Genomic DNA, 26,529 nt, shown 5'->3' with positions numbered 1-26,529 from the left:
GCTGAAAGAATTTTTCACCTGAATACTTCAGGAAATTTCAAAGGAAGTCATTGAAATAGAAGAAAATGATACAGATGGAAATTTGGGTCCATACACAAAAAAGAGCATTGTAAATATGCAGAAACACAGTGGGAGATTTCAAAGCCTTTCTCTCAATAAGTAATAGAACATGTAGGCAGAAATTATGATTATAAAATATATTGAACATGACTATCAAACAATGACTTAGTTGGCATTTATAAACCACTCTATCTAGGAATAATATAAAACACATTATTTCCAGGTGGACACTTGACCTGTATTCTGGGTCATAAAACAAGTCCCAATATGTTTAAAAGTTTTTATGTCATATCAAATATGTTCTGTCATTTAGATGGAATTAAATTAGGAATCAAAAAGAGAAAAATATGTCAAAAATCCCTAAATGTTTGATAATAAAAAACATGTCTATATAGCCTATGGAACAAAGAAAAAAGTTTTCAAAAAGTACTTTGAACTTAATTTAAATGAAAATGAAAGGTAAGAACATTTTTGGTGTCCATCTAAAGTAGTGTTTAGAGTGAAGTTTTATAAAATGCTTGTATAAGAGAAAAATAGAGGTCTCAAGTCACTGACTTAAGCCCCCAATTTAAGAGAATAGGTAAAGAAGAGCAAAGTAAACCCAATGTAGAAAGAAAATAACAATAAAAGTAAAGGAAGAAGTAAGTAAAATACCAAACAGAAAAATACAGAAAAATCTGTAAAATTAAAAGAGGTGATCAATGAAAATTTTACATATGCAACCAGAATAATCAAGAAAACAAAGAAGACAATTTAAAATGATCAGAAATGAGAGAGTAAGCATCACTAGACTTTCTATAGACATTAAAAGGATGCTAAAGGATACTATGGACACATTTATGGAAATAAATTTCACAAGTTAGATGAAATGAACAAATATCTTAAAGTATATATAATTCCAGATCTCACAAAGAAAGATAATCTGAAAAGCCCTATATCTATGAAGAAATTGAGTTTGTATTTAAAAGCATTCTTAGAAAGAATGCCTCAGATGGGTTTGTTGATGAATTCCACCAAACATTTAAGGAAAAAATACTATCAATTTTATATAATTGATACTAGAGAATATAGAAGAAGAAACATCTATACCATTTTATGAAGTTATCATTATCCAAACACCAAAACTAGACAAAAAGAGTATAATAAAAGCAAACTAGAGGGCAATATCTCTGCTAAACATAGAGGTAACTATTCTCAAGAAAGACTTGGAAATGAAATATAATAATACATTTATATAGAAAGTAAGGTATTACAATCAAGTGGAATTCCTTCCAGGAATTCAATGTTTGCTTATCACTTGAAAATCAATTAATGTAATTAATAATACTAACCAACTGAAAAAACAAAAACCATGTGATATTAATTGATACAACATATTTGACAAAATCAACATGTGTTCGTGATTAAAACTCTTAGTGGAGGAGAAATAAAATCGAACTTCCTCAGTTTAATGGAAGGAATTTATTAAAAACTTATAGCATCATATTTAATGATAAAATAGTTCATAATTTCTTTGTAAGATTGGAAATGAGATAATTTTTACTCTTACCATTTCAATTCAACAATCTCAGAAGTCGTAACCATGCAAATAAAAGGCATACAGATTAGAAAGGGAGAAGTAAAATGGTCTTTATTTGCAGATGAGATAATTTTCTGTGTAGAAAATACTATGTAATCTATGGAAAAAGTATGAGAAATAATGAGTGAGTTTAGGAAGATTGAAGGATATGGAGTCAGTGTATAAATATGAATTCTAGTTCTATATTCTGGAAACGAACAACCAGAAAGTAAAATTGAAAATAACAATTTTATTTGTAATATATTTAGTGATTGTGAAATGCTTTTGGATAAATTTGAAAAATCTGAAAGATCTGTATACTCAAATCTATAAAATATTTCTCCAAAAAATTTAAAATGATTTAGATATATTCAATGATCAAATAATTTATACATTGTTTCTCCTCTAGTTTAATTTATAGATAGATAAATAGATTTAATATTATCTCAGTCAAAATCCTGGAAGCCTTTTCTGTTGAAAACAACAAGGTGATCCTAACATTTATTTAAGCAATGCAAATCATCTAGAATTACTAAACTATTTTTGACAAAGAATAACAAATACAGAGAACCTAGAGTATCTCATTTTAAGATTCATTTCAAGACTACAATAATCAAGACAGTATGGTAATGGCATAAAGATGGAAATGTAAGCGAAAAAAACAGGATAGACAGTGCATAAATAGACCTACAGTGTGTGCAATTGATTTCTGGCCAAGGAACTGAGGAAACTAAATGGGGAGAGAAAAATATTTATATCAAACTGTACTGGAACTACTGGATAGTCATTTTCAAAAGAACTTAGACTTTATCTTACACAATATTACAAAACTCAAGTTGAATCATAGAGCTACATGGGAAAAATAAAACTATATAAGTTCAAGAAGAAAACAAGAGGACATTTTAGTAATCTTGGCTCTGACAAAAATTTCTTAAAGTAGGACCCAGCACGCTTAAAATATATATAAAATAATTTGGACTTCATTAAATTTTAAACATTTGTCCTTCAAAATACATATTTAAGAAAACCAAAAGAAAAGCTATGCATTGGAAGAAAACATTTACAAAACACATGCATGAAAAGACAAAGTTCTTGTATCACATATGTAACATATACAATACTGACAAAAATAAGAAAAATAAATCAGTAAAAATGGAAAAAATATTTAACTGAAATATCACATGCAAAAAAGATATAGATGCAAAAATATAACATGCAAAAACTATATAGATGGAAAGCAAGCACCTGAAAAGTTGCTTAATATCATTAGTCATGAGGAAAGTGCACATTAAAACCAAAATAAAATACCACTATACATTTGCTGAAACAGCAAAAGTTTAAAAGACAGTCTATATCAGATATTGGCACACATGTGTTACAACTGAAGCTCTTTCATTGCTTTTGAAAATGGAAAATAGTACAACCGTTTGAAAATATTTTGGCAGTTGCTTGGCAAACTAAACATGTACTTATGTGAACAGCCATTCTGTCTACTCTTAAGAATATAGCTGAGAGAAATAAAAGCACATGCTCACACCAGGACTTTTACAGTATCAGCTTTATTTGTAATCGCCCAGACAACTTAAACCAACCCAAATATCTATCAAAATGAGAATGAATACATTATGGCACATCCATGCAGTAGAATACTTCCCTGCAAAATAAAAACAAAGCAAAACAAAAAGAAATTATGGATATTGATTCAACTGATGGTTGTTCATGATTGACAGTGATGATGAACAATACTAAGATAAATATTTAATTATGCTAAATAAAATAAGAAAGACCAACAAAAACCACTTGTGATTTCATTTATATAAAATTCTAGCAATTGCAAAGTAATCCACAATAAGAGAAAGTAGATTGAGAACAGGGGAGAGGAGAAAAAAAAATGGCTTACGAAAGGGCCATAAGAAATGTTCTCGGGGCTGGGTGCAGTGGCTCATGCCTGTAGTTGAGGGGTTTTGGGAGGCTAGGGCAGGAGAATTGCTTGAGGCCAGGAGTTTGAGACCAGCCTGGGCAACACAGTGAGACTACATTTCTGCAAATAAAAATTTTAAAAATTAGCCAGGTGTGGCGGTGCATGTCTGTATTCCCAGCTACTTGGGAGGCTTAGGTGGGAGGATCACTTGATCCCAGGACTTTGAGGCTGTAGTGAGCTATTATCATACCACTGCACTGCAGCCTGGGTGACAGAGTGAAACCCTGTCTCTAAAAAATAAAAAAGAAATAAAATAAAAATTACAAGTTCTTGGTATGATGCATATGTTCTTTATCTTGATCCTAGTGACAGGCTTATTTGCATATATGTGTGTCAAAACTCATCCAATGTTATACTTTAAATATGTGTAGTTTGTCATATATCAATAATATCCCAATAAATCTCAAAAGATAAATCTGTGCATATGCCTATTCTACAACCCACATTCTACTCCTAGGCATTTACCCAAGTGAAATAAATGCATATGTCCATAAAAAGCACTTATACAAGAATTGCATAATTTATTCATAATAGCCAAAAGCTGGAAACAGCATATATATCCAGGAACAGGATATTACACAAACTGGAGAGTATACATAAAATGGAATATTACTTAGCAATGAAAATGAGCAAATTGTTGATACACGGAACAATGTGGATGGATCTCAAAAACATTATGCTGAGTGAAAGAAGCTTTTCACAAGAGTATCTACTAGATGATCCTGATACAGGAGGGGGACAGGGAAGAGCTGAGTAGAGAAAGGCAGGGTCGCCAGCTAGGGCTTCACACTCAGATCTGTGCCTATGTGCCTAAGTAAGGACAGGCATTTGTTTTCACTCCCAAATGTTGCATTTTCCAAGACAACCCTGGCCCACCACACCCCCCATCCTGTGCTTATAAAAACCCTGAGACCCTAACGGACACACAAACAAATGGCTGGACTTTGAGAGGAATACACTGGCAGAAGAACACACAGACGCTGACAGGCCATCAATGACGGAACGACGCAGATGCCAGGGGAAATTCGGCTGAGGGTGAGCGGAGGAGAGCCCAGCTTCTACGCAGCCCAACTCCAAGGGAAGATCACTTTCCCACTCCATGCCCCTACTGGCTCCCCATCCATCTGCTGATAGCTACCTCCACCATTCAACAAAACCTTGCACTCATTCTCTAAGCCCATGATTCGATTTGTCTGGTACACTAGGGCAAGAACTTCAGGATACCGAAAGCCCTCTGTCCTTGTGATAAGACAGAAGGTCTGACTGAGCTGATTAACACAAACTGCCTGCAGATGGCTAAGCTGAAAGAGCACCCTGTTACATACGCCCAGTGGGGCTTCAGGAGCTGTAAACACTCAACCCTAGATGCTGCCATTTGGTCGGAACCCGTGTTCCCCACGACCTGCCCATCTGCATGGCTCCCCCTAGGGGTTTGAGCTGTGGGGCACCAAAGAAGCAAGCCACACCCCCACTGCCCGCCCTCTGAGGGGGATAAGAGAACTTTTCCCGTTTCAATTCTACTTATTATTAGAACAGGGAAGACTACTCCACGGTTAAAAAAATATATTTATCAGAATAGTGGTTGCCCTTTGGTTGTAGGACCAGGGATTTAGTGGAAGTGAAGCCGGGCAGGTGAATCCCAAAATTAGGGCATAGCCTGCAAGGGTTCTTGGCCTCACCCAGGAAAGAATTCAAGGGTAAGCTGGAAGTGTTGGCAACTTTTATCAAAGTGGCATTGCACAGCAGCAGCAGAGGTACTTCTCCTTGCAGAACAGGGCTACCCCATAAGCAGTGTACCCAAAGTAGCAGCTCAGAGGCAGTTCTGCAGTCAAATTGCTCCCTACTTTTAATTACATGAAAATTATGACGTGTATTATGCAGACATTTCCGGAAAAGCATGGTAACTTCTAGATTGTCAGGTCATTGCCATGGAAAGGGGTGATAACTTCTGGATGTTGCCATGGCACATTGGTAAGTGTGTCTTATGGAAATCTACTTTCACCTTGAACCTGTTTTAGCTAGTTCTCAATTTGGTCCAGTGACTGAACCCCACCTCTGAAGTTGAGTCCCACCTCCTATTTCAGAAGGAGGCAAGAGAAAAAACTGGGGGATGATCAATGATCCTGGATCTTAATAGGAGTTTGGGTTGTACAGTTGTATGCATTTGTTGAGACTCATCAAATAGTACACTCATGAGTTGTGCATCTCATGGTAAATTTTACTTCAAAAGAATAAAAAATAACCAAGTCAGATATTGATCTAGTTAATGAAGTCTGCAGCTTATTTCAAAATTTTTTTTTTTTAAAGATGATTGCTGGATGAATAGGAGACAAGTGATAAAGCAAATAGAGTAAAATATTAATTGTAAAAACTAGGTATTAGATATATGAGTATATCCCTCTTTCTTAGGCTTTTTATTCCCCCCAATCATCTTCTATAACTTTGTATATGGTCCTGTCAAGAGGTAAAGTCTATTTTCCATCTTCTGAATCTGTTCTGGCTTTGTGACTTGGCTTGGTCAAAAAAATGTGACAGACTCATTTTCCAGTTCTAAGACTAGATCTCAACAGGCAGTTCGCCTTTCATCTGCCTCCTCCTCATCAACAATGCCAGGTTACCTGGCTTGAGAATGACTGTCCACATGGAGATTCCACATGTTGCCTCCACGGCCACCTAAGAGCCCATCAATCCCAAATATGAGAGAAAGATGACCAGGTTCAGCAGAGATGCCCATTTGACCCTTAGCAAACCATAGATGCATGAGTGAGCCCAGCCAAGACTGGGAGAACAATTTAGCTGAGAGTTTATGAGACAACAATAGCTATCAATCTTTGGAACATTACATAACCTCTCTCAACTTCAACTTTTCCATAGTATCTATATCATAGGTTTGTGATGAGATAACTCACCCAAATGGCTTAGAACAGTGGAAAATGCATAAATCCCTCAAGCCATTGCCTATTAATGCTATCTTTACTACCTCAGAGAGTTTCTTTGAAGAACAACTCAAAACTCTGATTGCCAAATTCTTCAGAAATATCAGTAGAAAGCATAGAAATGATTTACTAATGTTTGCTAAGCCATTGCTCTTTTGCCTTGATGCCAGTCCAAATTGAGGTTTGTCATACATCTAAACTGAACCTGCGAAAGAGAAGAAATAGCAGATGAAATTTGAGTTTGGCTATTTGCCTCTATTTCAGAAAGCTAAGAGCTCTCTCAAAGTGCAGCACAGGGAAGCAGGTGACTTTCTGTTATTCCATATCCTATTGCCTTGTGTCATTTCTGACACTAAAGTCACACTTCATTTAAAAGGCAAGTAGCCTGAGCTGAAACCCTGCCCAACATTTTCCCCACCATATACAAACATCCATTTTCAAAGAATGTGGTCCCTTAAGTCTGTTTTCTAAGAGAATTGATCAGGTGACTTGGCACAGGGGATGGAAATTACATCCCTTAAAATTACAAAAGCTCTCTGTGCTTCACACAAAGGTGGCTGCCAAAAGTTCTGGGGCTTATGCAAACCCTTTGCCATTCAAATGAACAAGCCTCCTGAAACAGAAAACGTTTAATAACCAAAAAATTGCCTAAAAATAAGTATCTCTGTACCTGGCAATGAAGAATGAGCTACCACTCTGCTCCATAGGAGGCCAGTGGCAGTATTATACAGTGTCTGGGTCAAGCCCCTCTCTAGGCAAGAAACCGTGGCTAGGCTGGGTTGGGCTGGGCTGACATTTCAATACTAATGAGGTGGGGCACTGTTCATGGTTACCTCGTTTCTTTTACAAAGTGTCACTGAAACATACTTACTGAAAACACTGCTTTGAAAACACTTGGCAGACATTTTCCCCATAGTTTCATCATGGGAGATTATGATAAAGCCCCCTGTTAGGCAGGAATCTAGACCCAACATGGCGGTGGTACCTGGAGTAGCAGGCCTTTTGTTAAAGACTCCCTTCACCCTTGTACACACCAGCAGACTTACATGTGTGAGTTCCGGCTGGGCAACCACACTCCCCCATGACCTGCAGCATACCTGCATTCCACAAGTTCGTAAACAGCAGTTTCGGTTAACAGTTTCCAAAGACCCCTTCCTCATGACCCTTATTCAACTCCTGCCCTGGTAGTTTCAAGACCCCCCAGGCCCTGTTTGCACAACCAGCTTCCCTACCTCTCGGGCTATAAAAAGCCCCTACCCTCCTCCCTCAGCGCGACTTCCTTGGCCCGCACCTTTGGACCGAGGAACCTCGCCCACGAGTCCTAATAAAGGCTATTCTCACTGCCATTTGCCTTGTGTCTTCATTCCTGGCTTGGCTCCAGCCTCAGTTTACCTTTACACCCCCAAACGCATCTCTTTCTAGAGTCAGCTGTGAATCAGAAGAGGTAGCAGCAGTCGGTATTTAACCCCATGTGGTATAAAAACACCAGCAGCCAGGCCTGTGTTCCTTAGGGTGTCCCTGGTGTTAAATCATCCATCCTTCCATATAGGCCTCCTCTTGGGGTGGAGGATGGGATATTTACTAGGACACCAGTCTCATGGAAGAGTTTTGGGGGGGTGGTGCTGCACACCCTGGATAGGATATTTCTGTCCCCAAAATTGATGTCTCATGCACTTCCAGCAAGCATACTTTAAAATAAAGGTAAAAACACAGCGAGTTTGTCTATCTACCAGTTCAGGAAAGATGGGAAGTCTCTCTTTTTCTTGGCTTAGCAGAAAATTTGTGAAATTAGGAGTTGAAATTTTGGTAAGCAGAGGCTTCAGAGTGTTTAATACAAACCTTATAGCTATGGAAGACACTTTGCCCCAGAGCTCAGCAGTCCAGGGGATGTTGTTAGTGTTACATGAAGAAAGGCCTCACACCGTCATCTATGTCTGGCAAATGCTGAGATAAACTAGGTTATTTCCTATAGGAGTTCTCAGGGCCTGGAAGTTGCAGCTGAAAGCAGGAGGTGGAATAGGCAGGCTGCCCAAACTCATTTAATAATGGCATTTTTTTCCCTATTCCCACAGAGCATGAAATAGTTGTCAGAAAATATTGTGGGAAATGTAGTCTTAAGGTAACCATGAGAAAGTGTATGTGACATGGTTAATGTAGCCCTAGAAACAGAAATAGGCTTTAGCTTACTGGGGCAATTGAAATCACAGGTTTTCTAGCATAGCCCTAATTCTCAAGTTGGAAGCTGCCATCTGTATAATCATAGGACGTGGAGAAAAACAGTGTCAAGATGACTGTCCTTGAGTGGGAGTGAGGTTAAGCTTCACATGGATATCCAGGAGTACCATGAAGCAAATGGTTAGAGTGAGCCTGCAGCAGCACTAAGTACACTCGAGAAAGAAGAAGGCCCTATTCTGGCTCAGCACTCACACCAGCCCTCCTTGCAGCTGCCCACAGGGCCCCATGTCCATGGGAACATTCTATCTACCCACGGGCAGAATATGCAATTCTCCTAACCGTTGCATACAATGAAATACAGAGAATTGATCATTTACTAAAGTTATCAAGGAGCCTGAGAAAATTAAACTCTTTCCTTAGACAGCTGCCTGTGTGGTGAGAACTCTGGACTTGGTCTTAAAAGACCAGTGGCCCAGTCTCAATAAGCAACTCAGATCCTACATCTTCATTCCCTGATGTTCGAAATGAGAAAGTCAACGAATATACTGTCCAAGATGCCTGTAAGGTGAAAATCAAAAAGTCTGCCTCTGTTTCAGAGCCCTTTTGCTCACCTTCTCTAATTCAACATCCCAATGACACCTGTTGACCAATAGTTATCCCTTAGTCCCTTAGGAAGGGAGAAAAAGGAGGAGGAATGAGCTCTTACATGTCATTTCTAACCTTCTTTATGCAGTTTACTCTTCAGGGAAAGAGCTATTCAGTAATGGTAATATATTGCCAGAGACAGGCAAAATGGTTTAGGTATTGTGGCACTAACACGGTTGCTATTTCTGTCTATAGCCATTGCCCTTTTGGGGTGCTTGAACAACAAATAGTAACTCATTCCTTCCTTTATTAAATGGATAAGATAAATCTATAGGAAGCAGTCCATTTCTTTAGGTGTATCATTTTATGTTAAATTTTGTATGTCCTTAATTTAGAATTGTGGCAGATTTTGATGTAGACTGAAGTTTTGCATTTGATATAAGCCTCCTGTTTCTTATTTCTATATACTGTAAAGAAACAGGTAATTATTGCCCTCTTGATATTACCAAAAGTAGTGGACTGAGCAGTCTAAAATTAGGTTTAAATATGACAAATGGCATGTAGCCCTACAGCTTCTTGATAATCACTGTAGTGCACAATGAAATTTACCCAGTGTACTGAATAATAGTGAATGCTGCTAATAATACAAATTGGTGTTTTAGGAGTACCTTTTATCATCATACCAAACTTACTGTGAAATCTAAATAGCTATATATATATTTCCAAAGGGTATTAGTACAATAGTGCTAAATCAATATTCTTTGCATTGTGTTGCTGTCAATGTTCACATTGTGTTGCTGTCAATGTTCTCATAGTGTTTAATTGTTTATGTTGTTAGTTAATATGATCATTATATACTCCACAAATGGTGTATCTTACATGATGTTTGCACCACTTTCCATATTCAAGCTGGAAGATTCTTAAAGTGTTGTTTTCAATTATTGACAAAAGGGGATTGCATTTAAGAACTTGAAGGAAATGTTAAGATGTGCTCTTTTAAAGTAATCAAAGGAAAATTATATTGCCCCAGTAGTCTCTGCAAAGATGTTTTGTAATGATTCCACCATTCTTGAATGCTGTATGTTGTACCTCAGGATTACTTCATACACCCTACTTATCTCAAAAAGCAAGACTGAATTTGATTCATTCTTCAGGGAACACTATACTGCAACTTGTTGATGAATACAGCTCTCAGGTCATTTCATTCTGTTCCTAATGACTAAGTAGCAGGACTGGCTTTGCCACTGGGTGGACAAAGTGGGTGTTTACTTCTAGGAGGGGATTGAGAAACTACAAGACTCTTGATACGCCTAAATAGCCAATAATTCTAAAATTGCATATGTTGTATGCCACAGGATATGATTTTACATTAAAGCTTCATTTTGTGGGATGGAACCACTAAGGCATTAAAAGGGATATATTTATATCAGAGCAGCCTGACTTACACTGACATATTTATATCCGTGTCAGTGCCTGACACTGAATGAGGTTAACTTTTCTGACGGAAGAGGAGCTTATGCTGGAGAAAGCTCAGAAAAAGCATGATCTTATTGATGGGTATCTATCATACAAGATAAAGACTGAGTGTGCTTAAGGTCAAAGGGAAAGGGGGTCTTGGTGTGGCCCCACACACCTTCTGACCTTGTTCCAATCTTATTTAGTGCCATTTCTAATCTAGGGACTGCTTTACTGTGGTTGGAAGAGAAAACACAGTCAAGGGCTCTAGTGACCACCAGGAGCTGCAGTTTTTCAGGCCTTGATACTTTAATCTTCTTCTTAAGTATGTGGGCATGGTTTTTAATGTAAGCTGCTCCAAAAACACCTTAAAAAATTGCTTCAAATGACCGGGCACGGTGGCTCATGCTTGTAATTCCAGCACTTTGGGAGGCTGAGGCGGGTGGATCAGGAGGTCGGGAGATCGAGACCATCCTGGCAAACATGGTGAAACCCCATCTCTACTGAGAATACAAAAATATTAGCTGGGCGTGTGGCATGCTCCTATAGTCCCAGCTACTTGGGAGGCTGAGGCAGGAGAATTGCTTGAATCCAGGAGGCAAAGGTTGCAGTGAGCCGAGATCGCACCACTGCACTCCAGCCTGGAGACAGAGTGAGACTCTGTCTCAAAACAAAACAAAACAAAACAAAAAACCCGCTTCAAAGAAATAATACAGAGCTGAAGTGGAAGGTAATCCATCCACTCATAACTTACCACTCCACACTCCACACTCCACACAATAACACACACACACTCACATATTTATTCACTAGCAGCACTATAATCAGCTTAGCAGTTAGCAAACTTCCTGTAATAAATGCTGATATTCATCTATACTCACATGACTAGGCTTGTCAAACGTAAGCTTCTGGCTCACCACTGCAGTCTTGGGCCCAAAGTCTCTAAGTTAGCTTTATAACCTAGGTATTGGTATCTGTGGAGGGAGGCAGCAACTGAAGATAATGATGCATATTTCATTGTGAGGCCAAGGGATGAGGCAGGGGAGATGTAAGAACAGCGAATAACCGGCCTGTAAGGTGCTAAATACAGCATAAAAAGCCTGTTTCTTAGTAAATGGTTAATTGACAAAAGTCAGTTGCTTTCTTATATATCAGCAATGAATATCTGAAATTTGAAATTAAATACACAATAGCATTTATATTAGAATCAATGAATGAAATGATTAGGTATAAATCTAACAAAATATGTACAAAGTCTTTATGAGGAAAACTCCAAAATTCTGATAAAAAAATTAAGGAAGATCTAAATAAATATGGAAATATTCTGTATATATGGAAAGGGTAATTCAATATTGTTAAGATCTCATTGTTTCCCAACTTGCTCTATAGATTCAATGCAATCCCAATCAAAATCTCAGCAAGTTACTTTGTGGGTATCAACAAACTGATTCTAAAGTTTATATGGAGAGGTGAAAGACCCAGAAAAGCCAATACAAGATGGAAAAAAGACCCAAGTCAGAGTACTGAAATTCACCAAAATAAAAATTTCCTATAAAGTTACAGTAACAAAAACAATGTGGTATTTGTGAAACAACAGACAGATAGATCAATAAAACAGAACAGAGAGCCCACATATAGTCCACCAAATATAGCCAACTGATCTTGGATGAAGGAGGAAGGGTAATTCAATGTCTTTTTAACAAATAGTGCTGAAACAGCTGGATATCCACAAGCAAAAATATAAATTTAAACACAGACCTTTCACAAACATCAACTCAAAGTAGATAATAGACACCAATGTAAAATATAAAACTATGAAACTTCTAGAAGATAATAGAAAATATAGGTGACCTTGGGTTTGAAAATGACTTTTAAGATACAACACTGGGAAAGTAGGATCTATGAAATGAAAAATGGATAATTTGAACTTCATTAAAAATTTTTCAAAAGTCCTTCTCTGCAAAAGACACTTAAAATAATAAAAAGACAATTCACAGACCAGGAGAAAATATTTGCAAAACACTTCTCTGATAAAAACAAACCCAAATTCAGAATATATAAAGAACTATTAAAGCTCAACAGTACAAAGTCAAACAACCCTATTAAAAAATGGGCCAAAAAAATAAATCTGAAAGGACACTCCACTTCAAAGAAAGTATACAAGTATACAGGTGGCAAAAAGCATTTGAAAAGATGCTCAACAACACATGCTATTAGACAATTCCAAGTTAAAACAACAATACTATACCATACCTATTGAAGTGGCTGAAACCCAAAATACTGGCAATACCAGATGCTGGTGAGGATGTGGAACAATAGGAAACTTCCTTCACTGTTGGTGGAAATGCAAAGTGGTTCAGCCACATTGTGAGAAACTTGGCAGTTTCTTACAAAACTAAACATATTCTTACCATACAAGCCAGCAATCACACACTTTGGTGTTTACCCAAATGAGTTGAAAACTTATATCCACACAAAATGTCTACACGAATGTTTATAGCATCTTTAGTCATAATTGCCAAAACTTGGAAGTAACCAAGTTGTGCTTCAGTAGGAAAATAGATAAACTGTGGTACATCTATACAATGGAATATTAAAAGAAATGAGCTATCAGGCTATGAAATGACATGGAGGAAACATAAATGTATATTAATAAATGAAATAAGCCAATCTGAAAAGGTCACATACTGTATTTTGTCAACTATGTGACAATCTGAAAAAGGCAAAACTAGGGATATAGTAAAAATATCAGTGATTACCAGGGATTAAAATGGGAGGGAATGAGCCGGCAGAGCAGAGAGAAATTTTTGGGCTATGAAACGACTCTGTATGAAATTGTAATGGTGGATACACGGCATCAAACTTTGTTAAAACCCCATAAAATGTACTTCTTGAAGAGTGAAACCCAAAGTAAATTACAGACTTTTAGTAAATAATTATGTATAAATATTGACTCAAAAATTGTAATAAATGCACTGCACTAATGCAAGATATTAATAGAAGAAATTGGGGGTGGTGAGTTCCTACACACTTCACAATTTGAAAATAGCACTTAACTAGACCCTAATCACTCCCCGTCAGAGAGAGACGAGACAGTTATTTCTTGCCTGTGATTCCTGCCTCTGACTCCCAGAGTTCTTCCTAAAATCTCCTAATCTCTGGATGTTACGTAGGAAACACCAACACTTTTGCTAGCAGGAATCTCTCTTTCTAGGTCTTTCGCACAGCTCTGCTTGCAAGGCAGTAAGAGGAGTTAAAATGCTGAAAGAATGGAAGATTCTCTTATGCTGTGTTAGACATTTATTCCATTGGTTCATTTTTGTTTTTAGAGAACCTCATTGAAGTCTGGGATTAAGAGGGCTTTGATTTCTTTACACAAAACAATGTCTTGCCAAGGGAAATGAGAGCCTCTAAAAGACTCTGTCTTTTCTGCACAGAACAGGCATTGTCACTGAGTCAATGACATCTCTGCAGAAGAAAAAGTAAGAAATGCATAGATTTACCCTACCTTATTAAACCAGATTTGTCTTCCTCCCAATTCCTAGAGGTTTCCAAAGTCTTAGAGTATGTCAAAGTGCGCAAGGACTACTAACAATATCCAATTTTTGAGAGATGCTTAATGAAAAATTAAACTAGATATGGAAGAACAGGAAGGAAAAGTATAGACGTTTTACTAAAAAACATCTCTTTAAAACAGCAGGTATCCTCTGCCAGGCTTCCAGGACAATGCCTGTTGCTCTTGCTCAGGGTAGGATAATGTGATCTCGGGTTTCAACCCCCTGACAATCTTCAGATCTGGTGGTTTTGTTTGTTCCTTTCCTTTCATTTCATTTCTGTTCAATTTCATTTGGTAATTGGCTGGGTTATGTCCCGACAGGTTGAGATGTTTAGATGTTTCTTTGAGAGTACTTCATGGTACCAAGAATGTGGTCTCTCTTCTCCATTCTTCATAGCCTTCTAGTTAAGGATGCCTCATCTAATCTGAAGGCATTTACTACGCTCAGAATCCTATCACACTGCAGCAGGCCCTTAATCTGTCACTGATGCTAAAGATTAATAATATTACCAGTGCTTGTGATAAAGCCTACACATTCCTTTTTTTCTGAGTTTCCTTGTCATGCAAAGATCATGTGAAGAGCTCCCCCCTTTCCTGGACCAAACTGAGGGTCAGGTTGACTATTTCTCTGATGAACTGGGGAGGAACAGAGTTTATTTCTGCAACTAGTTACAGGGAGAAGGCCTGGAAATTATCACCAGATCAACCCAAAATTACAAAGTTTTCAAGAGCTTATATGACTTTTAGGCTATATGTCTACATGTAAGTGTGCATTCATCTAAAGACATAAGTGATTAACGTCTTTTAATCTATAACTAAGGTTTGAGTCCTGAACACCTTCCTCTGGAGCCTTGGTAAATGTACTTAATCTAAACGGGTCCAGGTGCTACGGTGATTACCCTTATCTTTTCTCCAGCTAAATCACGGAGGTTTGGGGAGTTCCTTTAGACCGCTAATAAACTTGTTTGTGGAGGCCTGGGGAGTCTCTTCAGACCCCCAAAAAGAGTTTTTTTTTTTTTTTTTTCTTTTTTGAGACAGAGTCTCACTCTGTCGCCCAGGCTGGAGTGCAGTGGTGTGATCTCGGCTCACTGCAACCTCTGCCTCCCGGGTTCAAGTGATTCTCCTGCCTCAGCATTCTGAGCAGCAGGGACTACAGGCATGTGCCACCACGCCCGGCTAATTTTTTGTATTTTTAGTAGAGCAAGGTTTCACCATGTTAGCCAGGATGGTCTTGATTTCCTGACCTCGTGATTCTCCCGCCTTGGCCTCCCAAAGTGCTGGATTATAGGCGTGAGCCGCCGTGCCCAGTCAAAACTTGTTTAATCCTAAACAGGTCCTGTTAAGAATTCCTTTGTTATTTGTCATGCTTTAAGGCCCAGGAAAGGCCTTCGCAAAACTCTTGATGGGCTTTCGTTACACTACAGCCTTTGTATAAGGTCACTAGCTCTTTTAGCTTTTAATATTTAACTTAATCACCCAGTCAGTACTGAAACAGTTGTTATGAAGCCCTGCGTTCGTGAGACCTGGCCTGCCACACCCATACACAGGATCCTAGGACACTGTTAAAAGCAGGCACCAGAGTGGCACTGTAGGTAAACACAGAGACAGCTGCAGCATAGAGACAACTGGGACCCCTCTGCAAACTGCGCAGCACCTTTTCTATCACTCTGTGAAACTCTTCTGTCGCTTGAAATGCAATTTATAGACTTACAGGAATTCTGTGTTTCATCACTTAACAAAATGCAGAAGGTAGAACTCATCATTTTTGTCTTTGGCTACCCTGAAAGCAGATGTTTTGTTGTTAAGAGAATAATAACAAAGTTTTTTTATTGTAATGATACAAGGAAACAAGAATAAAATCCCTTGTATATGGAATATGAAAGAAGAAATGAATAATGCCGCTGACTGAAGGGGGGACTCAGTAACTGAAGAACTAGGAAAGCGGATCGAAAGGATTGAAGACTTACGTGTTTGCCTCAAGACCCTGGGAGTTCTTTATCCAGTTCTCTTATTTTTGTTTTGTTTTGTTTTCTCATTTGATGGGATGAAAAGATTTGAGAGAAGGGTAACTCCAGGAAGCTGCTTTAACAACCTCAGAACTAGAATACTTTGCCAGGGAGTTGTAAGATACTTTGTTTTTGCTTTTACTTTTATTTTTGTTTTCTGACATTTGTTCCTGTTTCAAAATGTTCAATTAAAATACGTGGCAAAGAGATTCTGTTCACACACCCCATCCATTGCAATGACAGTTCCCAGCTTCAAACCTGCAAACCGACTTTTTTTTTTTTTTTTTTTGGAAACCAGTTTGTCTCCTAATAGCATTTGGTTGCTTTTATCTCCTTACTTTTGATTTTAAAAAATGTTTCTCTCCTTCTATGTGAAATTTCATTTCAAAAAGAAGACTGATGGCAGGCATTGAATCTGGAAGCTCTTTCACCCAGAGTGACAAAAATAAAGAGTGATGCTGAAAGCTGCACTGCATGAAATCCTCTCTCTGTCGTCCGTTCTCCAAATCCATTACTGGCTCTAAAAGGATCTCCTGAGAACAGAAATTGTACATTGACATTGACTGGTGTTTATACAGCAATTAAGCCACACCTCATCTCCTGTATTTTCCAAAGAGACAGCAGGGCTGTTTTTTTAAAAGTGAAAGAAAACATTGACAAGGATCTCACTCTATTAGATCATTTCCAAGGTCACCCATGACCCTATAATCTCCTGCTCTCCAGTAGCCTAAACACGGGATCAGAGGGTAGTACAATATCCTTAACATTGGCTTGTATAGGTGTGTTGCTGCTAACTTGGAGATGGCAGAGACAGGCTACTACAGATTTCTTTCATGATGCAAATGTGGGAGCCAGTCCTTTGTTACCAGCTGGTAAGGGAAGTTGGCAGATACATGAAAATGGAAGGACTGGCACATAGCAAACAAATGACCATTTAAAATGTTGTTATTCATTTAGAAAGTCTACAAATCAGACTATTAATGCTAAATTGGAGTGAAATCAGACCTCATACATAGTAATGAGCTTTGAAGTTTAGCTTGGAGTAAAGAGAGATCCATCATTTTATGTTAATGCAGGCAGGCCAGACAAGGAGAATGACAATGGGAAGATACACAAACTAGGTGAGCACCAAGAAAAGCTTTTACAAGTCATTCACAAGGAGTGCAAACAATAGTGAATGCACCGATTCCTTCTAAAGTGCTCCCATTCAATGTATTTTAATGTCTATGGAAGGAATAAAACACGTTTGAAAAATTGCCCACAGTTCTCTTTGTTCTAATCACTTCCACAGAGGTTGAAGATTTATTGGCTAATGGGAAACCAGGAGGGGCATAAAGGCTTTTCTTGATTAACATGGGTAATGATGTCATAAATAGCATAAAATGTTTCTTTATATTTGATAATTCTCTGAAAATCTATTGTCATATGATCACGTAGGCCCATCTGCAGCACCTTTAATCACATTTTAATGGTATCTCATGGGCAGTGTGTAATAGTGAGAGGTGAAGCCTACTAGGCTTCTGGGTCAGGTGGGGACTTGGAGAACTCTTCTGTCTAGCTAAAGGATTGTAAATACACCAATCAGTGCACTGTGTCTAGCTAAAGGTTTGTAAATGTACCAATCAGCACTCTGTAAAAATGCACCAATTGGTGCTCTGTGTCTAAAGGTTTGTAAATGCACCAATCAGCGCTCTGTAAAAACGGACCAATCAGCACTCTGTAAAATGGACCAGTCAGCACTCTGTAAAATGGACCAATCAGCAGAAGGTGGGCAGGGCCAAATAAAGGAATAAAAGCTGACCACCTGAACCAGTAGCAGCAACGGACACCGCCTGTTTCCATGCTGTGAAAGGTTTGTTCTTTTGCCCTTCACAATAAATCTTGCTGCTGCTCACTCTTTGGGTCTGAGCTACCTTTATTACCTGTAACAGTCACTGCAAAGGTCTGTGGCTTCACTCCTGAAGTCAAGCAAGACCACAAACCCACAGGAAGGAAGAAACTCCGGGCACATCTGAACATCTGAAGGCAGCAAACTCTGGACACACCATCTTTAAGAACTGTAACACTCACCACGAGGGTCCGCGGCTTCATTCTTGAAGTCAGTGAGACCAAAAACCCACTGAAAGGAACCAATTCCGGACACAATAGCACTTCGTCTCACCTCAAGAATGCAGAATAACCGAGTTTTCTGTAGTAATTAGGCACTGTGCATTACATTCTTAATTGAAAATAACAAAGGCTAATATTTATTGAATCCTTACTGCCAGCTACTAGATACCTTACATATATATTTAATATTCACAACATTGTTATAAAGGGATACTATCTCATTTTATAAGATAAGAAACTGAGGCATGGGAGGATAAATAATTCACACAACTAGAAACTGCTAAAGCAGAATTTCAAACCCAAGCAATATGACTTTAGAACTCACGTTCTTAATTACTACATTAAATTCTTTGTCATTCATTACAAGTTTATAAACTTACATAAATCTGAAATTTCAAAAATTTGAAATGATTTGATTTTAATTTTCCAATATCATATTATCATTTAATACATCTCCAAATTATCCATGTTGCTTAACTGGGCTACACTGGGTCAGACATCTATGGCAATAGAACTGCACTCATCAGATTTGTCTGTAGAATCTGGGCTTCTTAGAAGAAACCAATGAATGCCTGCATCAACATCATCATCCCCATGACTATTCACCCAGCCGAAAACTGTGCCTAGCACTGGGTCTTGGGTCTCATGGACTGCTTGCTTGTGGAATTTATCCACTTTTAATGCACTTCAGATCTGAAACATAAAAAGTATAGTATCCTACAAATGAAATAAAGTTGTTAGAGACTTGTCTAATTTTACCAGGTACAGTCATCTTAGTTGTTCAGCAGGAACTCCTTTGAAAATTAAGCGTGTGGCCTGAGCCTTTTAAAGATGGTATGAACCATTCTTCCCTATCATTTCCCAGCCCTAATACCTGTAATGAGCTTTTCACAGGAACTGCATGCTTAATTGACTATTGGCAACATCGAACATTTGTCCTTTCTTAACAGAAAAATTTATGTTACTCTGGCTGTGTGCTTGAATGGATGACTTAATTCATCTCGACCTTGTTATGCTATTGATGCAACAGAAATACTGAGCCTTGGTGATTCTCTGCATAACTAAGCACAGACCAAGCACCTGAGGACGGTTGGGGGGTTGTCGTCAAGATTTAAAGTGACTTAAGCTTTGTTGTGATTTCTATAGCTGCAAAGAAGCAAATTAGAGGTGTCGATGTCAGGGAACAGTTTTTTGGAAAGCTCCCCAGTGAAAAGTGGACAGCAGTGACTTTAAGCAGCCATGGAAAATAGCTGATCCTTTCAATGACTGTTGGTAGCAGTTCTGCTACTCTATTTTTCCATTGCATGTTTAAACCAAGAAAAATAGGTTGGCATTAGAAACATACTGATACTCATCGACAAGCTGAACTTTTCTTAGTGATTTTATTTTTGTCTTTTTCTTCCTATTTGTCGGCCAAAAAACAATCAGAAGACAATTTTTAAAAGAATATTAATACTACCTATTTGCCCAGTGATTACTATACCAAGCAGTGTGCTAGACATCACACACTGAAGAGAGAGGGAGGGAGAGGTTATTGTCTCAAATAACTAACTTGTTAAATTGTCTTGTTTAATCTTCTCAGGAATGTTAAGAGTATGTACCCTCATTATCCACAACCATAGGTGAGGAAACTGGGGCTCCCGGAGGGTAAGTTACTTGCTCAGTTCCCAGAGGTAAAAAATGGCAGAGCCCACCTTGAAATCTTTGTCTGACTCCACAGCCCACTCACTGTCTGAACCATTATTGTTATCTCTCTGTACAACAAGGAATTTCCCATGCAGTAGAGAAGAATATAGGTTGAAGAATTTTTCTAACATTAAGGACATTTTTTATTAATTCAACAATTATTAATACAGATACTATCACACGAAGGCTGTGTATTTCATGCTGAAGAGATACAGTTGTAACTACAGCAATAGCTAATGATCATTGAGAACTTACTATGGGCCAAAAATTTTAATTTATTATTTCATTTAAATCTTACAACAATACTGTGTGGCAGTTACTATTATTTTCCAAATTGTTTTATTAAAAAATTAAAGATTAGATATTTTGGACCACTTGCTCTATGGCAATGAACAGGTAAGTTGAAAAATTTAGGCTCTGGGAGGCCAGAACCAAAGCTCTTAAATTTTAAATAAACAAAAGTCAGGAAGTGACATCACAGACACATGGAACATCAGGAAGGTGGAACTGCGTAAAACTGAGTGGACATTTGGGGAACGACTAATGTAGGGATTGAAGTCATAGTCTGATTTACAGATGGTTGTAGGCTTTTATAAGAAAGCAAATGGAACCATCAAAGGGTTTGTGCACAGTGGATATACATGATAAGGTCCATGTTTTACTTTCTTATGCTAGTGACTTATAACCAATATAGCTTACACTGTGAGTTCTCTGTTCAACAGTGGTAATAGATTTTTATAACTTGTGACTCCTCTAATAGAGATCCACTTGTACCCATCCGTATTCATTAGAACACTTATAGTTGCTTGTAGTAGGAATCCCCTTAAAGCCAGTTAAAGGAGAAAAATAGGCCAGGTAGGTGGGGTGAGGCGAGATGTTACTGGGTTGGGCAACAGAATAGCCCATCACTCCCTTCAGACATGGTTGTCTCCAGATTGCTTAAAAGATGTCATCAGAATACATTTCTCATCCACTTCATCTCCCATCTCTGCCTTGCTCTACAGGGGATGTCAAAGATGATCCTCAGGTATACCTGATCTTTGGGTTCATGACCAGAATGAGACACCTTCCCCATTTCTGAGTTCATATGGATATATGAGGAAGGATTCTGCGTGGGTCCCGCACCTCCGCTGGCCTGGTTTCCAGTTGAGGGAAACTCTGGTTGGCTAGGAGAGGTGCTTGAGCTTCATGGTCCCACTAGGCTAGGTAGGAATTGTTCCTAAAAGGAGGAGTTCTAGTCGCTTAAAATTGAACTGGAAAGCTAGGTAGGCAAAAATAGCAGATGTCCTTTATAGCAATGCAGATGCCTGTGTGTTGTGATGGGAATGGCAAGAAAACCCCCACAACTCACCCCTTCTTCCCACACGGCCTCTCTTGGACAGGAATTCCCTTGTTAGTTGCTCCTTTAGGAGAAGGAATAGAGGGCACTTTGTAAAGCAGGAAGGCAGGAGCTTTAAGCCATTATCACCCGCTAATAGTTTATCAGGAAAGAGTTTTTCAGATTGCCCATTTTATCTCCCAGTTTTGCCTGGAGCAGGCTCTAAGTAATACATGTTTCTGAAATGGTGGGTTCAGTTAATACTCTAAAGAAAGAAACAAGGTAAATGGACCCTTCAGGAGATTAATCCAGCAGTGTGGATGCAACAGCAGATGGCGGTGAATTCATAAACCTGGACTGCAGTTTGCTTCTAAGTTATGAGGGTGGCCTCAGGAGAAAAAAAGTGTCCCACACTGGAGGTAACAGTGATGACAGCTGACATGTAGTACCAAGTGCCTGGCACTCTGCTAAGCATGCTCCCTAAGTTATCTAATCAAATCTGCTTAGGAAAATTTTGAAGCATATACTTCTCTTCTCCCCATTTTATGATAGAGGGAATTTAAATAATTTCATCAAGCTCACATAACTAGTGGATTGTGGAGCAGAGATGAACAGCCAGGACAACTTGACTTCAAAGCCATGTTGATGCTGTCAGGCTGCACTGATACAGGTACTAAGGAAGAAATGCGCACATTGGGCGAGGTGAGGATTCACATAGATAGAGTCTGGATGTCCTTCCAACTGTGAGGCCCGTGAGTCTTTCAGCATCTTCAGGGCTTATCTGTGGCAGGGAATCAGCCATTCCTTGTATGGTATGTGGCTTTTGCAACATTCCTTCATGGTTTCTCTCCCTGTTGTTGGTATTTATGTGTGCTGGCAACTTCCCTGTAAGAATATATCTTGAGCATGAAAAGATGATGTAGCTAACAGAAAAACAGGATAGAGGAAAATCACCAAACACTTGCTACCAATGCCAAATGAGGATTGGAGCCTAATCTACTGACTATTGCTGGGACCCTCCTCGTGTTGAAGGTGCCTCAAGACAGGCCCTGCATGAGTTCCATGCAGAGCAGTCACTGTGTCTGCAGGTGGAAATATAGCCCTAACCCCTGGGGACCTGCCTGTACACCACTGTGGAAGCTCCACTGACCTCACACCCTGTACTTTACCCTGCCCACATCACTAGTCACAGGGCTAGAAATTTCTGCTAAAAAAGTTATATCCTAGATTTAGGTGTATTGACTTTGGCAATCTAGCTAGAAACTCATGCATTTGCATCATCTTGCAATCCTACACCTTGTATTTTGCATATTAACACTTTATACACTTTCCCAAGGTCTAGCTATACCTGCCTAAACTCCCATTTTTCAGCTAGATCTGGAATCCTGGACAATTTTTCCAGAAACCAGCAGGTGATATTTAGCAGCTGAGTGAGTTTGATGTCATAATTAAGCAAAACTCACAACCCACATTCCTGCCAAGCAGGTGCACTGGCTGTGCAAGCATCCATGCATGTACTCATGTTGGACCAAAAGTTTACACAGCATATACCCCAAGAAATACATATTGAAGACACACGAAGTAGCTGATCCCCACTTCACTCTTTAAACACACACAAAACAATTCTAGAGAGATTCAAACTTTCGAATTTTAAGTTTTGGATGGGAGTCCTTTCTGTATCAGAAAACCAAGAAACTAAAAAATTAATGATTGATAAATTTTATATGATAAAGTTCTAAATGAAAAAAAAGCAACCAAAAGCAATAACAAAAAGATATTAACTTTTTTTTAACTGGCAAAGGCATGGACAAACAATTTACAAATATATGTATATAAATATAAAGATAATGCTATCAAAAATAATTAAATGAAATATTAATCAGCAATGTAAAGGAATAAATGACTCATGCATGCAACGACCATATATGGGCACTCATTATGCTGAGTGAACGAAGCTGCTTTCTGGCCAGGCACGGTGGCTCACACCTATAATCCCAGCACTTTGGGAGGCTGAGGTGAGTGGATCACCTGAGGTCAGGAGCTCGAGACCAGCCTGGCCAACATGATGAAACCCTGTTTTCACTAAAAATACAAAAATTAGCTGGGCATAGTGGGGCTTGCCTGTAATTCCAGCTACTCAGGAAGCTGAGGCAGAAGAGTCGCCTGAACCTGGGAGGCGGAGGTTGCAGTGAGCTGAGATGACACCACTGTGCTCCAGCCTGGGAGACAGCGCAAGACTCTGTCTTCAAAAAACAAACAGACAAACAGACAAACAAACAAACAAAAACCCAGTTGATTTCTAAAGGTACCATATGATACCATTATAGTAGCTTTCTCCTAAAAAGGGATTTGGATGCCCACTAAGATAACTGGATGCCAAGGTAAGTTTAATCTAACAAACTTTATTATTATTATTATTATTATTATTATTATTATTATTATAGACAGGGTCTTATTCTGTCACCCAGACTGCAGTGCAGGGGTACAATACTCATAGCTCACTGCAGCCTCAAAGTCCTGAGTTCAAGCGATCCTCCCGCCTCAGCCTCCTGATTAGCTAGGACTACAGGCATGTGCCACCATGCCCAGCTAATTTAAAAAAAATAATTAGGGATGGGGTCTTGTTGCATTGCCCAGGCTGGTCTCAAACTTCTGGTTTCAAGCAATCCTCCTGCCTTTTACCTCCCTAATTGTTGGTGTTACAGGCATGAACCACAGCACTCAACCAAGATTTAAAAACTTTTAAGAGAAACCATATTACTTACTATTATCATCATTGTGGTTACTACTACTATTAAAACAATTGATATTTAAAACACCACTACCAGATCAAGCTTCAAACCAAGATGTCAAATAAATATTATTGTCAGCCTTCTGAGCCCAAGCCTGCAGGTATACTCCAGATGGCCTGAAGCAAGTGAAGAATCACAAAAGAAGTGAAAATGGCCAGCGCCTGCCTCAACTGATGACATTCCACCATTGTGATTTGTTCCTGCCCCACCTTGACTGAGTGATTAACCTTGTGAAATTCCTTTTCCTGGCCCAGAAGCTCCCCCACTGAGCACCTTGTGACCCCCACCCCTGCCCACAAGAGAAAAACCCCCTTTGACTGTAATTTTCCACTACCTACCCAAATCCTATAAAACGGCCCCACCCCTATCTCCCTTCACTGACTCTCTTTTCGGACTCAGCCCGCCTGCACCCAGGTGATTAAAAAGCTTTATTGCTAAAAAAAAAAAAAAAAAAAAAAAAAAAAAAAGAAAGAATATCTTTCAAATGCCGGAACTGGAGAGATGGAAGCTTGGAGGAGGGATGGGATGGGTGGTGGATGGCACTGTGAACGATGGTAGGAGAAAATTGCTTTGTGCTTCTCTGTACCCTGACTGTGGTGACCGTGGTGGTGGTTAGACACGCAATCGCATTGTAGGAAATGCTGACCTGCCCCTATTACATGTACAATGGAGTGAACGTAAAAACTGGTAAAAACTAAATGGGATCTGTAGTCTAGTTAACAGCGTTATGGCAATGTTAGGTTCCTGATTTTGATATTATATTGTAGCCACATAAAATGTCATTTTTGGAGGATGCTGGCTGAAAGGTTTATGGGACTCAGTGTGTGCATTTTTCCAATTTCCTGTGAGTTTGTATTCATTTCAAAATAAAAGTTAATAAATTAAGACAGAATCCTCAAATCCAACTGAATTAAATAAATGCAAATGGAGATTGAGAGGTACCATTTTCTATGTATCACAATGGAAAAAACTGAGTAACAGTCACTGTGGGAAGATGTTATGGGTTGAATTGAGTCACCTCTCCCTTCAAGTACCTGTGACTATGACTGTATTTGGAAATAAGAACCCTGCAGATGAGCAAGTTAAGATGAGGTCATTAGAGTGGGCCCTAATATGATTGCATCCTTCTAAAAGGAGGCCATTTTGACACAGAAACAGAGACATACAGAGGAAAGACAAGTGATGACATGGAGAGGACAGGGCTCTGTAAGCCAAGAAATGCCTGAAGCTGTTGATGTGGGGAGAGAGGCCAGGAGCAGATTCTTCCTCACAGCCTCAGAAGGAACCATCCCTGCTGACACTCTGACTTTGTACTTCTAGATTCTCAAGTTGTGATAAAATAAATTTCAGTTTAACCGCCCAGTTTGTGGTATTTTGTTATGGAAGCCCTAGCAATGAATGCAGGAGTATGGGGAAGGAGGTCCTTTCCTAGAATGCTTGTGAGAGGAAGAAGTTGGTGCAACTTCTTTGGAGGGAAATATGGCAATATTTATTCAAATATAAAGTCACATGTCAATTGACCCCGTCATTCTGCCTCTGACTAGTCACTCTAGGGATATAGTCATATTTTCCAAAGATTCATTTCCAAGAATGCTCATTGCAGTGCTATTTTTGATAATAAAACACTAAAACAACCCGTGTCCATCTATTGGGGAATAGATAATAAGTCATATGATTCCATGTAGTGTGATATAGAGCTATAATACCATGTAAGCACTTCAAAAATTTAAATGCTCTGGAGTATTGAAGTTTTAAAGCGATTTGCAGCAGACTTATTTGATACTGAAACCTGCTCTGTGTTGACATGAGGCTTTTTAAAGTCTTTATTCATCCCAGTCAATGTAAATATTCATTTGTTACATTGCAGAAATAGCAGTGGCAGTTAAATAATAAGAGCACCTCCATATCTCTCTAGGAATTTTATTATCATCTTTCTAAAATTTGGAAAATTGTGAATACTGAATTACATCTAACACCAAGGATTTGGGACAATGGAAATTGTGAATACTGAATTACATCTAACACCAAGGATTTGGGACAATGGAACATAAGCTGATATTCACAGCTGTTGAAATGTATGTGATAAAAATACTGTACACAGTGCAGATTAGAAATATCTATCACCTATGATATTACTAAGTGAAGTAATACCCTCAGTGTTAATATTAGGTAAAGAAAAAAAAGCAAGGGCATAGAATAGTATATGTAAAAAGTTATTTGGGTAAATGATTACAAGCACATAAACATAACTGAAAATACATAAAAATCTAATTATGATGTTACACTCTAAGTATTGAGATCAGTTCTGCCCT

The sequence above is a fragment of the Chlorocebus sabaeus genome, chromosome 14 (genome assembly GCF_047675955.1).
Source record: "Chlorocebus sabaeus isolate Y175 chromosome 14, mChlSab1.0.hap1, whole genome shotgun sequence".
NCBI lineage: Eukaryota > Metazoa > Chordata > Mammalia > Primates > Cercopithecidae > Chlorocebus > Chlorocebus sabaeus.
Note: the sequence above shows the minus strand (reverse complement) of the source record.